Raw genomic sequence first — 17,065 nt, forward strand, 5'->3', positions numbered from 1 at the left:
CAGCCTGTTTTTATGACAGTGGAAACAGCGGTATACAGATAAGTAAATTATGTGAAAAATACTGTGTTTTTTTTACACGCGAAACATGAACACATGTTATATTGCACACTATAAACACAATCAAAGCTTCAAAAAACCACAAAAAACGAGACCTTTAAAATAACTGGCTGTAGCAATGGTTTTCAGAGTGAACTTAGCATGTTTAATAAACATCTGCAAACATATTTATTTTTTATGCTTTAGTACAGTCAAAAACGTACATAGAGCACCTTTAATGTGTAAACATTATGGAAAGTGTGCTGGCCAGATGGGATTTAGACTTCGTCAGTTGAAGACCCAAGTTTGGTTTGAGGACGAAAAATGTACCAAGCACAATGTTCTCTCACCATTCCTGATTTCTAACACACACTCACCACATTCAGCTGACAAAACTGCTGCTGTCCGCGGGTTTTTCCGTCGTCATAGGTGCATTCATATGTAAACTGCGCAAGCTTATTTTGTCCATTAGATCTAACGATCTGAAAAAAAAAAAACATATTTACCTGCCCATAGACCCTCCCCTCGAAGTGGTTGAAAGTGGACAAAAGGGAAAGATTCAAATACCAGGTGTAAACGGGTATGTGAAAACAAAAGTGTTCAATGCCTATAAATCATGTTGTAAAATTTATACATACAACATAAAAAACATACATATTTTTTCATACAAAAAAAGTCATAAATAAAACAAAGATTATTGGAGCATGTTTTGTACTTAAGTTACTTACTGATTCTTTGCAATTATTCATGAAATTGATCAATTTCTGAGTGATTTTTTTTTTTTTTTGTGAAGTTAATACTATTTTTTTTTTTCCCAGTGTACCACTGATCAGATATATAGGCTACAGCTTAACAATCCTGATAGAAAACTAGAGATAACATTAAATGCCAAACCTAAATGCAGAAAGTAAAAACTGAATTATTTGCTATGTGTTTAAAGATAAACTAACGCTTGAAGGCACATACAAAACTGTCAATTCAGCCCAATGGACTGGTAGTTTGAAACCTTTGGATTAGATAGAACTTGTGAATTGACTTGTTTTGATAACATAAATAGCTAGCTATGCATTAAAAGTCAAGCCCTAAAGTCAAAAGCCACATACCACGTTCAGTCATCTGTCAGACACCCCATGAAACCTGGTCACACTTTAACAAAGCAAGCCTCCTTCCTGTTGACTCCAACAACTCCTAAACACAATGAGAATTCCTCTAGGGCTGATGATGCCTCATTAGTGGGTCTGTTAGTGGGGGCACAGAATAAAGTTATTGTTTAAATAGATTTATGACTCAGCATTTAGAAACAGACTTGAATGATGTGAAATATTTATTGCTTTGCTCACAAGACTCTGAGACATTTCACAACATCAGAAGACATTCTAAAAATTGACTTGAAAAACTGAAAAAAGAATGACCAAAACCACACCAAAAATTTGAGTTACCAGAAATGTGACAAGTGCGCTTACAGGCATGATGCTTGACTCTGAAAATGGCATGTGTTTACACACACCAGCTGAATTCTAACTGATGAAATCCTGACATGACCTAAATGTATTCTTTGACATGGCTGATGCACATTCCACTTGACTGCTGACAAAGCAGAAAGTCTTGCTCAAGTCAGCGTGAATAAATCTATAAATGCTTGTATGTGTGTATAAAAATGGAAAAAATGGGGAAAAGTGCATATATTCAGTCATACACTGATAAAGCTGTATACCTGCGTGTGAATTAAAGAAAATGTTTGTCATATATATACTGTTTATAGACTACTGATAATAACACATGGTTTTGAATCCAATAAACCGACACTAAAGAAAAAGAAAAGAAAAAAAAAGAAACATTCTTGCTGTCTCCAGTCTCATGCTAACAGAGATTACGGCTGTAATGTGAAGATGAGTATAAATGTGGTGAAAGAGGACGGATGGATAGCACACATGCTCTAAGTTAACAGCCAATCACTCAGCAGATGTTTATGTTTATGTTGCATTAAGTGCTATCTAATCTAGCATGCTACAACACAGACTCCATCACTCATTAACTATGAAAATATCATGGAGATTGTAAAGAAGCTGAGTTTCATCCAAACAAGTGTGTTCGGATGAGCTTTGCAGATTGAAATATATATATATATGTAACCAATCTACATGGGTAAAAAAAACCTCTGTTGTTTCGTTTTCTAATCCAGGTCTGCCAATATGAATATTTTAAAGGATTTCACTGAGGCTTAGGACAGCAAACGATAATCCGCTTTAAATCAGTAACAGCATATTGGCTCAGGCTTATACCTTATACCACCCAAGACAGAGTCAAGGAGCAATGGGCGCAATGTAAAATAATAAGCAGCCCAGATATGTCATGCAATTCCTTCAACATTTCAAAGTTGGGGGGGTTGGGGGGGTGCAAGCAAACAGCGTTTTGTATAACATACATAATTATGGTGATGACTTCTTGTCACATCCGAGTCTTCGTATCTCCATGTTTCCGAATGCAAATGTCTGAATTTCTTTTAATGAATGTGGAAACTTCAAGGGCATCTTATTTGCATGTCCTGTAAGGCTGGTGTGTTAAAGAGAGGAACTGTAAAGTATCTATCCCCTAAGGATCCAAATGTGAGTCATTTGAGGCCTAAGAGAGTAGTCCCGAGCACTCTTGCTGAGCATGGCAAATCGCAGGGGTTGACCCGTCTCCACCACTGGAATGTGATTTCCACCCTCAGCAAGAGAGCAGATCCCAAGGACCCAGGGCAACATCACTACAGCAGGGGGAAAAATGTATTAGACGTGCTTCTCAATAGACTTTGTCATGTTGCATTTATAGGGCTACTGTCATGGGGAAACAAGAGCGAAAGAGACAAACACTGGCCTAAACAGTTGAAGAAGGACATACAAGTACATTTGTGTGTGTTTTCAAATAAAAACTTAAAAAAAAGAAAAACAGGGTAACCTTGCTCTACTACAATTAGTTAGCAATGTATCATGTATAATAAACTAACAATGAACAATATTGTTATAGCACTATAATTTCATATTCTACATACATTTTTTTATATTTTAAGATATATAAAATAATATGAATGTTTTATAAACAAACATGAAGAAACAAAATAAATATATAAATGATATGAAATATCATACAATAATTTAATGATTTAAATAATAAAAAACAACTCATTTAAAAATATGTATTTTAAATAAATATTACCCATGATTAATAAGTGCTGTAACAAATTGTTGTTCATTGATTGCTCATATACCTATTACCTAGTTCTGGTATGAAACTCTAGATGGCACAGGCTAACAGGTCTTTAACTCATATGGTAGCAAACACATTATTATCTACATAGCACAACTGATTGGTTGCTATTGCATCAGTGGCCAATGAGCTGCAGCTCAACATTCAAACAAATACCGGTAGTGTTGCTGTCAGCAGTATGCAGCGCGCTTTCAGAAACCCTCCACCTTCCCCAGCTCCACCTGTATAGATCTGCTACAGGGGTTAAATCATGTATGTTACATGTGCAGCAGCAGCTCATGCTCACAGCAATAGGCTTGTTCGAGATGCATCTGCGCAGACCGATTGGCGTATGAAATCAAATTATCACGAGAGCGATTCTAAATCGTGGTACTTTGATGTCTGCGCAGCGCCGATGCATCTCGAACAAGCCTATTGTCTGTGAATGTATTGCCAGTTGCAAGTCTCTGTACTTGCTCTGCAACAGCAAGACCAAATACATTAACATTGCCATATCCATTATCATGCCAATCTCTATTACCATACCAATCTCCCGAGAGATGTCATGACAGAAATGCATTAACTAATATTAATGAACTGAACCTTATTGCAATGTGTAATACTTAAAAGAATAACAATAGAAGAAAGTTCACACAAAACCCATCTACATTGTATATTTTTCACAAATTAATATATAATCAGTTCTAATCACGATTGACAACCAAGTCAGTGTTGATGACAGTCAAAATGATTCTCATTGTTTATTTAATAATATGTTTGATTTCATATGTAACATTAGCATCAATTACCTCTCGATTGTCTTACACTGATAAAGATGCTGACAGGTGATAAAAGCTGTTGAAAAGCAAATTAACAGTCGATTACGTTAGTATTTTGAATGAGATTTTCTGCTGAGGTGTTGAGCTAATCTAATTTTGTTTATATTCTGAAAAGGCATCTCATGTGGGTTGAGGAAATTACCATTTGAAGGGCGGAAGGCAATCAAATCAATCATATTTCGAGCCGTAAGCTGTTTTGTGCGAAATAGAAACAGTTCTCTCTGCTTTCATTGTATTTAGACAGGTCCTTTTTCAACTGTCCATTCTTAATATCCCTCATACTGCACAGAGCTTCGGATTAATCAGCCCCCCCTCGCTGGCCCAGATGGACAGAGCCTGTTCAGTGTTATTAAAGCCCTAAGTGTTTTGTGCTTTAATAATCAACACATTTCACAGCCTCTGTCTTCATCAGATCACATTTATACATTCTGTATATTTCAAATGAACAAACAGAGAGCGACATATATACTGTGAGCTAGACGGTCCAGCGATCTCTTTGTGGGTCCTCTGACGATCGCTCAGAAATCTGGGGTTGGCCCACTAATCTAGCTGCATTACTCTTTGCCAAGGGATTACGGAGTGACAATTTCAAGAGGAAGGAAAGATGTAATGCCGCGCTTAAGCCTCTGGTCCTATTAAAAGCCAAATTGTGCTGTGACATCAACACAAGCGCTGCTTCACAGTTGCTAAACATTTCATAAAGTTGATGCATTCTCTAAATGCAAATAAGGATATTTCCGTTCCGTCCCTCAGGAAAATCACTTTTCACACTTGTGCGGTTCCGGCTGTCTGAAGACTACCCTTAAGCACTTGGCATTTTTAAAGCTTTAGAGACTGTTCAGTCGATTAATCCAAGAGGTATGTTTAAATCCATCTTCAAATTAACAAGGCAAAAATGAGAAAATCTTTAGCCAGAGTCTGTCCCATTTAAAGGCCTTTTCAGGTGTTGGTGGTTTACAAAGCCAATGGACGTAATCCTCTTTTTTTTTTAAAGTGCCTCAGTATCTGCTTTTTCGAACTGCTAAGGACCAGGTCTGAGGTTTAAAAAGAGCCAAAGGGCGATGACCTACAGAGCCTTTGTCTTGACAAAAGAGAAAATAATGAGGATTAGTCTAAAAAATACTGTTCACAAATAATAAAACGAAAGGGCTGCAATAAGCAGGAGGAGTAGGAACTGCTGAAAACCTATGGTAACATTCCCTGGACTTTGTTCCTTTTAATACAAGGTACAGGGCTCCAGGAAATAGCATGAATTCGCAAGTTGCTGCTTTATTTTTGCACTGAGGAAATCCCACAGGGAACACAAAATAACTTCAGTCTACGGTAATTAACTTTGGTGCAGCCTTTGGTTGGAGAGTGCACTCGACCCTGCAATTCTTTTGCCACAGCACTTCAACAGCTGCCTCTGACTACTAGACCTTCAGCAGTAGGCTAATGCTTAATACAAACTAACCACACTAGTTCATGCAATTTGTAGCACACTTCTCATATCTAAAACACATTAAAGTTGTACAAAGACGAGCATTAATAAAATGTTCGGTGAAATCTCTTAAGAGGAGAGTAGTTTTAGCTAATTCATTTAGTTTCCATTTCTTGAACTGTATTTGGCACAGATTGCTCTATTGAAGGACGATTTTGTCAAAGAGTGATTTGCTCTCCAAGCTAAGTGATTTAGTCTTCTGTGCCAATATTTTGTTTTCACAAAGTTCTCCTTTATTTCCTATCATAACCCGTACAGCAAAAATGTAATCATATTTTTCAAATATATGCTAAATGTGTGTTGTAAACAGCACAGTTTGAGGAAATTAGTTTTTCAGTTTATAATATTTATATATTATGGACAAAATTAATATATTCAGACTGAAAATATGTCAAAATTTCACCAAAAATATGTTAGGAAATAGTAAAATGCACCAAAAATATACTTGTGTAAATATATTTTAAAATACATTTTAACAATATATTTGTTAGATGTTTTTATATATATTTAAAAAATATGTATATATATTATTTAACAAAAGTTTAAAAAAGTTGATTAAAAGTTCATCAAAAGTTTGGGGTCTGTAAGATTTTTGTAATGCTTTTGAAAAATGTCTCTACAGCACACCAATGCTACATTTATTTGATCAATAATACAGTAATATTGTCAATTACTATTACATTTTAAAACAACTTTTTTATTTGAATATATTTTAAAATGTAACATACTTCTGTGATGGTAACGCTGAATTTTCAGCGTCATTACTCCAGTCTTCAGTGCCACATGATCTCTCAGAAATCATTCTAATATTCTGATTTGGTGCTCAAGAAACATTTCTTATTATTATCAATGTTGAAAACAGGTATACTGCTTAATTGCTGTGGAAACCATTATACATTTTTTCCAGGATTCTTTGATAAACAGCATTTATTTGAAATAGAAATCTTTTGTAACATTATAAATGTCTTTATTGTCACTTTTGATCAATTTAATGCATCCTTGCTGAATGAAAGGATTACTTTCTTTTAGAAAAATATCTTACTGACACCAAACTTTTAAACGTTAGCATATTATTGTAGCCTATATACACTATATTGCCAAAAGTATTGGGACACCCCTCCAAAGCATTGAAACTACATGTGGCCTTCAGATTAGCTCAAGAACAGTGAAAAATACATCGCAGAGCAAAGAGGACACTGACACAAAGTCACAAAAAAAAAAAAAAAAAACCCAAAGTCACAGCTTTCAAACTGTGTAGATAAAAATAAATAAATAAAAACCGTTTTGTGGCTCTTTAATGTGTCGTGACCATGGTCGTGACAGATTGCTGTAGCGCCTCAGCTCAAGAAGCTCGTAAACCGATCATCTCTTTCTACTAGTCCTTTTATAGCATCAAATAAACATGAATGAACATGAGAATGAATGCTGTTTCAAATGCAGAAAGACATCAATATACACAATTTTTCAAGTTTAACTCCACTGAGGCTAATCTTCTAACTCCTGACTGCTTTGTTGGACAAAATGGCGGATTCTGTATTCTGATTGGTTAGATTGCTTGTCAATCAAACTCTCGGCAAAGGGTCAATTGCGCTTCTAGAAGAATGGTCAAAAATTCCCATAAACACACTCTTAAACCTTGTGGAAAGCCTTCCTAGAAGAGTTGAGGCTGTTATAGCTGCAAAGGGTGGGCTCCATATTAAACCCTACAGATTAAGAATGGGATGTCATTAAAGTTCATGTGCACATAAAGGCAGACGTCCCAAAACTTTTGGCAATATAGTGTTTGAATTGAATGTGTCTTATGTGATTATATCAGTTACACAACATGCACCTCATACATTTAAGTGTGTTCACTGTTGTGCAATACAAATACCTTTGCTAATAAATTAGAATGGAAGTTTTTTTTTCTGCTGATTAATATAATGTGATATACATACCAGAATACCCCAGGTAGTACACGCAGAACCTGATTTTGCTGAGTTCAACATGTTCCTGGGTCAACATTTTTGTTGATCCTGGAACAACATTCAAATCAACTAATCAGATTTGAGGGACAAGTTTACAGATTATGTCAAGTTTAGGCTTAAAATCATGAATTGGTGCTTCTACATCAGTGTTATTCATCTATCATTTCCCTATGATTTTTGGGATAACTTACGGGTAGGGTTAGGTTTAGGGGTAGGAATAGGGTTAAGACTAAATTTTCAGACTGGAATGTTGTTCCAGGATCAACAAAATATGTTGACCCAGGAACGCATCTAACTCAGCAAAATCAGGACGTGCGGTAATACACAGCAAGTTGCATTTTTTTTTTTTTTTTACATTTTACATGATTTAGGCCTATATAAAAAAGTGTCGCAATATACTGTGATATATCCCATGTGTTGTGACACATGTGTCGTGATATGTATCATATCGTGAAGACCTTGCCAATACACAGCCCTAATAATTACTATGATTATGATGATGGCATCGCCAATCATCTGGTGAAATGACACCTGTGGATTGGATTAGATGTTAATCCTCACAACATCATTAAATAAAACACCAACAACTCCAGTTCGCCAGCGAGCTCAATTTAAGAAACTCTGCACTGAAATTAAAATAATTTTAAATGTCATCTTATGGCCTGATTTTACTTTATCCAGAGGTTGGATTCTGTTTGAAGGATTTCTCCTTTGATTGGTACCTCATTAGCAGGCCTGCAGGAATCTGAGCATGCAGAACTTACACAAAAATCTCTTTAAATATGGATCTCCAGCATTTAAAAAAGTTCTACACATCCCTCTTTGTTTATGAAATATTTTGGCTAATTTGATTATGCTTTCAGCTAGCAAAAAACATCTAATACTCTCAACTGTTTAACAGATCTTACCATATTTAAATACTTCCTGTAGATTTCCCCCCAAAATCAGCACAGAAAATACAAAGAAAGTCCACCGTTTATGTGCAACTCTGCTCATTAGTGCGTGTGATCAGCAATGCTGAGCCAGCCATCTTACAAATGAGCACTAGTTTAGGACCAGTTACCACAGTGCAGACAATCACTCTCATGTGCCTTTCTGTTGAAAAGGCTGTAGGGTCTGAAATAAGGCAACAGGGGATTGTGAGATGTATTTCACTACATGCAAAAGATAGCAGAAAACTGCAGAAGGAGGAAAAAGACATGTAAGCATTAAAAATTGAAGACATCAAAGGTTTGATTCCTTCATACCACTTTGCAATATTTAACATTAATTCATGGCATGTAACATTAATTCTTAGTACTACATGTTAACCCAGGTGGAATAAAAGTACATTTCTATAATATACTTAAAGTGCACTATTTTTGTACTTAATATACTAAAATCTTCTTTAGTACTTCTTAAGATAATCTTAAGAACATCTAAGTGTACTCAACTGTGCTATTTTGAGACAGCATGAAATATGAACTAAAATGTGCTTTTAATATACTATCTCTGTATTTAAAAAGATACGACTTATATTACATTCGAACCCATACTACAAGTGGTAGCTAAATATGTTTTGAGTACACTTAGATGTTCTTAAGATTATCTTAAGAAGTACTAAAGAAGACTTTTGAGTATATTAAGTACAAAATTAGTGTGCGAAAATAGAGCACTTTAAGTACGTTATAGAAGTGTACTTTTTTTCACCTGGGAAATACGGTATGGTAACATTTTACGATATATGTAGATTAACTGCTCAAAAGTTCAAAGGTTTTCTCATTTCTTCTGAATGTGCTTTACATAATCTAAATGCAATGGACTTTCCCTGTTTTGACAACAGTTTGTACTCTCTTTTTCTTGATGTTACCTCGAAACCGGAACTTTTTTCTGTTTACTAGGATGAGACAGGCTGATTAATCTGCTGTTATGTGGTTTAGGAAAAGCCAGAGAAAGATCCTCTTGTTTCCTTCCTCCTGCACACGTGTAGATATGGAGGCTGGGTGAGGACACTCTGTGTCTGATGTCCACCATTATCAGAAGTGGCGTTCTGATGTCTGTGTACTTTTGTTCTCTGACAGGTGATTAGCATTGTTTCACTTATCTTCACTTGATGGCTGAACAATGGGGCCCTAAAATGGGAAAGATGAAACACAGTTAGGGCTACAGGGGGTTCTCCACTATCTAAATGAATCCTAAGCTAAATTTAACTGTTGTTTGGTTTGGTTTAAAGAGTAACTCTCCTAACCATTAGCCAACTTGGCCCAAAAAAGAAGCTATTTTAGCATAATCTACCAGCAAATCAACCAAATCATCCACCAATGTTAAACGTAATTCATGTTTTTAGCTCTGATTTCTAATTATACACTTGTACCAAATGAACCTTTAACTCAGATAAACCCTTAACTGATGAATGCAAATACCCAGCAGTAGATTTTTGAAGCAATGTGTCTGATTTGTTCTGTCAAAGTATTCAGTGCAGCAAGTTTGATTTAGCTGGTCTTGATAGATCTAAGCTGGGTTCATTGGCCAATCACCAACAGCATTGGAAATGGAGTCGGCGCTTTCAAGGAACTTCAAAAAGAAGGTTCAATGAGAGTGTGCTTTAATCAAGCACATCTCTTAGGAAGCTGTTTGTCAGGAGAGAAACTTTACTGATGTTAATTTTATGGTCAATATTTTACATTAGTTGCCCAGTAAAAAATAACAAGATTTATATCTTGTTTTGTGAAAAAGAGGCAGTTCTAAATGTTTTATTCTATTAGTAGCATAGTGTTAAAGAGAAATGCAAAATGAAAATTAATTACTCACCCTCATGTCGTTCCACACCTGTAAGACCTTTCATCTAGATATGATATGAAGATATGACTTGTCCATAGACAGCAATATAATCAACACTCTCAAGGTCCAGAGAGGTACTAAAGACATCATTAAAACAGTCAGTGTGACTACAGTGGTTCAACTTTAATTTTAGAAAGCGATGAAAATGCTTTTCGTGTGCAAAAACAAAACAAAAATAACGACTTTATTCAACAATATCTTCTCTTCTGTGTCATTCTCATACGTCATTTACGTCCAGCGCTTCCAGGTTCTATGTCATAACTCGACTCATTATTGGCCGGCTCCTGCGTCAGAATCACACACATGCATCGTGCTGCTCACGTGATCAGCTTTGGCCAATACTGAGCCGGCATTCTGACGTAAACACAGAAGCCTTCACTGTACTTACTGTGTCACCTGCGTAAGGATAATGACAGGGAAGAAAAGAGATTGATGAATAAAGTTATTTTCGTTTTGTTTTTGCGCACAAAAAGTATTCTTGGCACTTTATAAAATTAAGGTTGAACCACTGCAGTCACGTCGACTGTTTTAACAATGGCTCTACAACCTTTCTGAGCCTTGAAAGTGTTGATTATATTTCTGTCTATGGATGAGTCAGATACATCTTGGATTTCATCAAAAATATCTTAATTTGTGTTCAGAAGATGAACGAAGGTCTTACGGGTGTGGAACGACATGAGGGTAAACATTTTTGGGTAAGCAAACCCTTTAAATATTTGCATTAAAATAAAATAATTTCGGGAAGAAATAAGTTCATGGAAATATAAACTATGTATGGCCATTTATAACATTCACTAAGCCTCGGATGAAATGTTAATAGGCTACATCATAAAACAGGGTTTTTTTCTCCTCACAAAAATTTTGCACACTAGTTTTTTCTTAAGGTTAAAAGCTAGAAACTAGTAGTATTATTGAATAAAATAATCACAAATTCTTATTAATTATTGCAGAAATAGTAATATTGTGTTTAATTTATATATTACATTATTAACTTGCCCTGAAGACAGACACACACACACACACAAATTACCCCTGCCATAGAGGATTTCTGAAGGGAGCCCTTCATCACTGGACCGTTGTCCATTTGTACTATGCCATTTCTGTAAAATAAATTATAAAATCAAATGTGTGTTGGCCTCAAAATGTATCAGGATTTCATTCTAGTAATTCTAGATAGATTGCATTCTAGTAATAAGGCATTTGAAGAACCTTGTTTAAATGTGTATTACTTTTTTTGCACCTAGTCAAAAGATATCGACACATATAGCATATTAGCTTGTGCCTTGTTAATAAAGCATACAGAACCAACCCCCCCTACCTCACCTACACCAGAGGTGTACAGTCAGAGCATACACCGTAAATAAAGCATAGAGTCTCTATTTTTGGAATAGATTCTTCAAAGCCTTGTGGATAATATTGTGTTCCAGATCAATTTAGAGAGAAAAATGAACAGCATCACAGAACTGAAGCAAAACAATGCTAGTTCTCTGAGTGACTCCAACCACTCTGCAGCCCAATAATGAAGTGTGAAATTGAACTGTCAGTACACTGTGATTGTGTGTCTTCTCTTGCCAGAGGGATCACATTGTGGCTGATAAAGCTGCACACAATGCAGGTTCTGACACATGGTCGCAGAGAACATGTTCTCCCAACCTCCACTTATCTGCGCGTCATTTGTGGAGCTATACAATGACACCCACAACACAAATCTGCTGTCATATCAGATGTGGTAAAAGGCCGATAATTCAGATGAAACAATGATAAACCACTGAAGAGCTAAGTGCTAAATGGTGTGTTGATTGGATTTTTTCTTCTCTCACATTTCTTTGTGTCTCTTCTTGGATTACAGTCACCATAGTGGCTTAATTGCTGAAACTAGCTCTTGCCACTGTTGCATGGATAACAGCTGCCTGAGTTGTAGCACGCTGTAAGTACCTACAAGGAAAGATGACATATTTATGTAGTTACTTAATGAGGTGAACCTTGGGAACCTTGATTTGAGATAAATTATTTTGTTGTGCAAATAATATGAAATAATTTGAAAGCATCTTTCCATGTTTTTCTAGAATATATACACCGATCAGGCATAACATTATGACCACCTTCCTAATATTGTGTTGGTCCCCCTTTTTACAGCCCTGACCCATCGAGGCATTGACTCCACTAGACCCCTTAAGGTGTGCTGTGGTATCTGGCACCAAGATGTTAGCAGCAGATCCTTTAAGTCCTGTAAGTTGCGAGGTGGGGCCTCCATGGATCGGACTTGTTTGTTCAGCACATCCCACAGATGCTCGATTGGATTGAGATCTGGGGAATTTGGAGGCCAAGTCAACACCTCAAACTCGTTGTTGTGCTCCTCAAACCATTCCTGAACTATTTTTGCTTTGTTGAAGGGCACATTATCCTGTTGAAAGAGGCCACAGCCACCAGGGAATACCGTTTCCATGAAACAATGCAATGATGCTTATGTAGGTGGTACATGTCAAAGTAACATCCACATGGATGGCAGGACCCAAGGTTTCCCAGCAGAAAATTACTCAAAGCAACACACTGCCTCTGCAGGCTTGCCTTCTTCCCATAGTGCATCCTGGTGCCATGTGTTCCCCAAGTAAGCGACGCACACTCACCCGGCCATCCACGTGATGTAAAAGAAAATGTGATTCTTCAGATCAGGCCACCTTCTTCCATTGCTCCGTGGTCTAGTTCTGATGCTCACTGTTGGTGCTTTTGGCGGTGGACCAGGGTCAGCATGAGCACCCTGACTGGTCTGCAGCTATGCAGCCCCATACGCAACAAGCTGAGATGCACTGTGTATCAGCATTAACTTCTTGAGCAATTTGAGCTACTGTAGCTCATCTGTTGGATCGGACCACACAGGCCAGCTTTCGGTCCCCACGTGCATCAGTGAGCCTTGGCTGCCCATGACCCTGTCGCCGGTTTACCACTGTTCCTTTCATGGACCACTTTTGATAGATACTGACCACTGCAGACTGGGAACACCCCACAAGAGCTGCAGTTTTGGAGATGCTCTGACACATCTAGCCATCACAATTTGTCCCCTGTCAAACTCGCTCAAATCCTAACGCTTGCCCATTTTTCAAAATTGGGTCAGTTTTTTTAGTAGGCAACTTAATACTTTTATTCACCAACACTCTTAAAAATAAAGGTTCTTTAATGGCATATGGTTCCATGAAGAACCTTAAATATCCATGGAACCTTTTCATTCCGCAGCGGAAAATGTTCTAAAAATGTTTCTTTTAAAAACTGATCACTGAAAGTTTCTTTGGGGAACCAAAAATGGTTCTTTTATGACCTCACTTTGAAAACATCCCTTTGAAACCTTTATTTTGAACAGTGTAGGATGCATTATATTAATCAAAAGTGACAGTAAAGTTATTTGCAAGAATGTTACTATTTTTCTAATGCAAATAAACAGCCATTTGCAGTGACAAAGTGACCTGAACTCATCAACTATCAATGACAGTTGGCAGGATTTGGTGACATGAGCAAAAGCAAGCCTTGGCAACAAGATGTGGGCATATCCAGCAACAAAACAAATTTCCATTTATGGCAGAGTTGATGCAATGACTGTCAACAGGAGTGAAGACAATAAAGCTCACATGATCCTGTCAACTAATTCAATATGAAAGAAAAAAGATACATGAAAAAATGTGCTTGAGATCCTGTATTGCATTCATGACAAATTATTATGTTTGACATTCATAACTGTTTCTAGGACAACCAGTACTAAGAATGCCTACAAGTGACCAACCAGTACATCGACTAGTGACATGCAGCAACAAAGACACTGGCGCTGTGAATGGGGCTTTATTGAAGGACGCAGCACCCCATGCTGCTATAGACTACAGAACTGTGTCTTACTAGGCAATTATGCTGTCTCTGTCAGAGTTACTGATTAGAGGGAAAAATAATGTTTACTGTAATAAACTGTAAAGAGGTTCTGACTGAGACATACAAACAGAAATAAAATGCATTTACTGGAACCAAAACACACAAGCATACAGGAAATGGAATGGATTGACAAACATATTGAATCGAAGGTGCTGGCACACTATTCTGGATCGCTATGGCCCAATTTAAGCCATAATCCATTACACAGGACATAACAAATTCCATGAAGATGAGACACTGACCTACATGCAAAGGAAAGGTGTGTGTGTGTGTGTGTGTGAGAGAGAGAGAGGACTCGTCATAACTGGAGACAGAGTGAAAGTGAGCGAGAGAGAGAATTATCACACCTCCTTCTGTTGGCTCATGGTCTCACCTGTCTGATCCCATTGTTACAGTCATGCACATTGTGCCATTATCCACAGTATGCACCGGCGGTCCAGAACCACAGGTGAGGTTCCTCCACCCAAGAAAACACAACTGCAAAAGTCAATTTCCTCACACAGCCTCAAATACAGTTAGGCCTGGTAACAATTTTGAAGGAAAGTATAAGCAGAATTGATCAGTGCTGCTTGTGGGTGGGGAGTTTCGTTAGGGCGGATGAGGCGGTGTTGAGAAACCTGTCTCAGCCCGAGTCATTACTGTCTGTACACGAGCAGTGTACCGAGATACATTCCGTCGAACACGTCAGCTGTCTTCTGTCGTTTAGTAGAGACAGATATGTGTGCAAACACGGGGGTTTGGCTCAGGGGTCTCGGTGAGGCAGAGGGATGAAATGAATTCTGCTTCTCACTCCTGCTTTAAATTGACTGTGACATTTAAAACGCTGCGTGAGACAAGATGTTTGCATTAATAAGTTGCCCGAGCTCCCGATTGGAGGGTTCCCTCTGGAACAGCGCTCATTTACACCCCTTTTCTTCAGCTCTAGGGAACCTATGAGGCCTCCCTGCTTTATTGACAGATGTTGTTGTTATTGTTGTTCTCATGTCAGCTTTACTTCTAATTTAACATTCTCTCCTATGATTAGAACAGGTTTGAGAGCAAGCAATTTCTGATGGTGAAATAGGCTTGGCAATATTCATAGAAATGAAGAGATCTTATTATTATGCGGTCAAATTTTTTCCCAACACAAACACATTTAGAGGACTCCCCTAATTTAAAACCTCATGTTTGATTTTTCTATTCTGAAGTTCTTCATTTGAACAACCTTGACATTGATTCTAAAAATCCTAAGATTGATTATTTTGACTTTGTCATGTTTTCTGAATTTAAAGCCATACTGCAAAAGAAATTATATTTTGAAGTTTGCACTCTGAGTTCAATGGTAAATTAGAAGCTCATTACATGAATGTGTTTCTGATTCACTAAAAAGAACCAGTTCAAAGGAGTCATTTGTTCATGAACAATAAACAATATTTGTCATAAACAGTATATGATGAACCTCTTATGAATCGGCTCTTTTTAGTGAAACACAGCATAATGAGTGTATTCTGATTCATGAATAATATGTCTTGTGAACGGCCCTTTTTAGTGAATCAGAAACACAACCTAATGAGTCTGATTCATGAACAATATCTCTTATGAATCTGCTATTTTTAGTGAATCAGAAACACAGCATAATGAGTGCACTCTGATTCATGAACAATATCTCTTATGAACCGGTTCTTTTTAGTGAATCAGAAACACAATGTAATGAGTCTGATTCATGAACAATATCTCTTATGAATCTGCTATTTTTAGTGAATCAGAAACACAGCGTAATGAGTGTATTCTGATTCATGAACAATATCTCTTATGAACCGGTTCTTTTTAGTGAATCAGAAACACAACGTAATGAGTCTGATTCATGAACAATATCTCTTATGAATCTGCTATTTTTAGTGAATCAGAAACACAGCATAATGAGTGCATTCTGATTCATGAACAATATCTCTTATGAACCGGTTCTTTTTAGTGAATCAGAAACACAACGTAATGAGTCTGATTCATGAACAATATCTCTTATGAATCTGCTATTTTTAGTGAATCAGAAACACAGCGTAATGAGTGCACTCTGATTCATGAACAATATCTCTTATGAACCGGTTCTTTTTAGTGAATCAGAAACACAATGTAATGAGTCTGATTCATGAACAATATCTCTTATGAATCTGCTATTTTTAGTGAATCAGAAACACAGCGTAATGAGTGTATTCTGATTCATGAACAATATCTCTTATGAACCGGTTCTTTTTAGTGAATCAGAAACACAATGTAATGAGTCTGATTCATGAACAATATCTCTAATGAATCTGCTCTTTTTAGTGAATCAGAAACACAGCGTAATGAGTGCATTCTGATTCATGAACAATATCTCTTATGAACCGGTTCTTTTTAGTGAATCAGAAACACAACGTAATGAGTCTGATTCATGAACAATATCTCTTATGAATCTGCTATTTTTAGTGAATCAGAAACACAGCATAATGAGTGCATTCTGATTCATGAACAATATCTCTTATGAACCGGTTCTTTTTAGTGAATCAGAAACACAACGTAATGAGTTTGATTCATGAACAATATCTCTTATGAATCTGCTCTTTTTAGTGAATCAGAAACACAGCATAATGAGTGCATTCTGATTCATGAACAATATCTCTTATGAACCGGTTCTTTTTAGTGAATCAGAAACACAACGTAATGAGTCTGATTCATGAACAATATCTCTTATGAATCTGCTATTTTTAGTGAATCAGAAACACAGCGTAATGAGTGTATTCTGATTCATGAACAATATCTCTTATGAA

At 36.8% G+C, this 17,065-nt stretch overlaps 1 long non-coding RNA gene across 1 annotated transcript; it reads right to left on the reverse strand.

Moving 5' to 3' along the window:
• Window positions 1-314: 314 nt before the first annotated feature.
• LOC125251166 lies at window positions 315-3,107 on the reverse strand. The gene is made up of 3 exons (XR_007180935.1): window positions 2,462-3,107; window positions 1,140-1,274; window positions 315-518 (listed from the first exon to the last, which is right to left on the reverse strand). It is a non-coding gene; the product is annotated as an uncharacterized LOC125251166 (long non-coding RNA).
• Between the last annotated feature and the right edge of the window lie 13,958 nt (window positions 3,108-17,065).

Source organism: Megalobrama amblycephala, linkage group LG17, assembly GCF_018812025.1.
Source record: "Megalobrama amblycephala isolate DHTTF-2021 linkage group LG17, ASM1881202v1, whole genome shotgun sequence".
NCBI lineage: Eukaryota > Metazoa > Chordata > Actinopteri > Cypriniformes > Xenocyprididae > Megalobrama > Megalobrama amblycephala.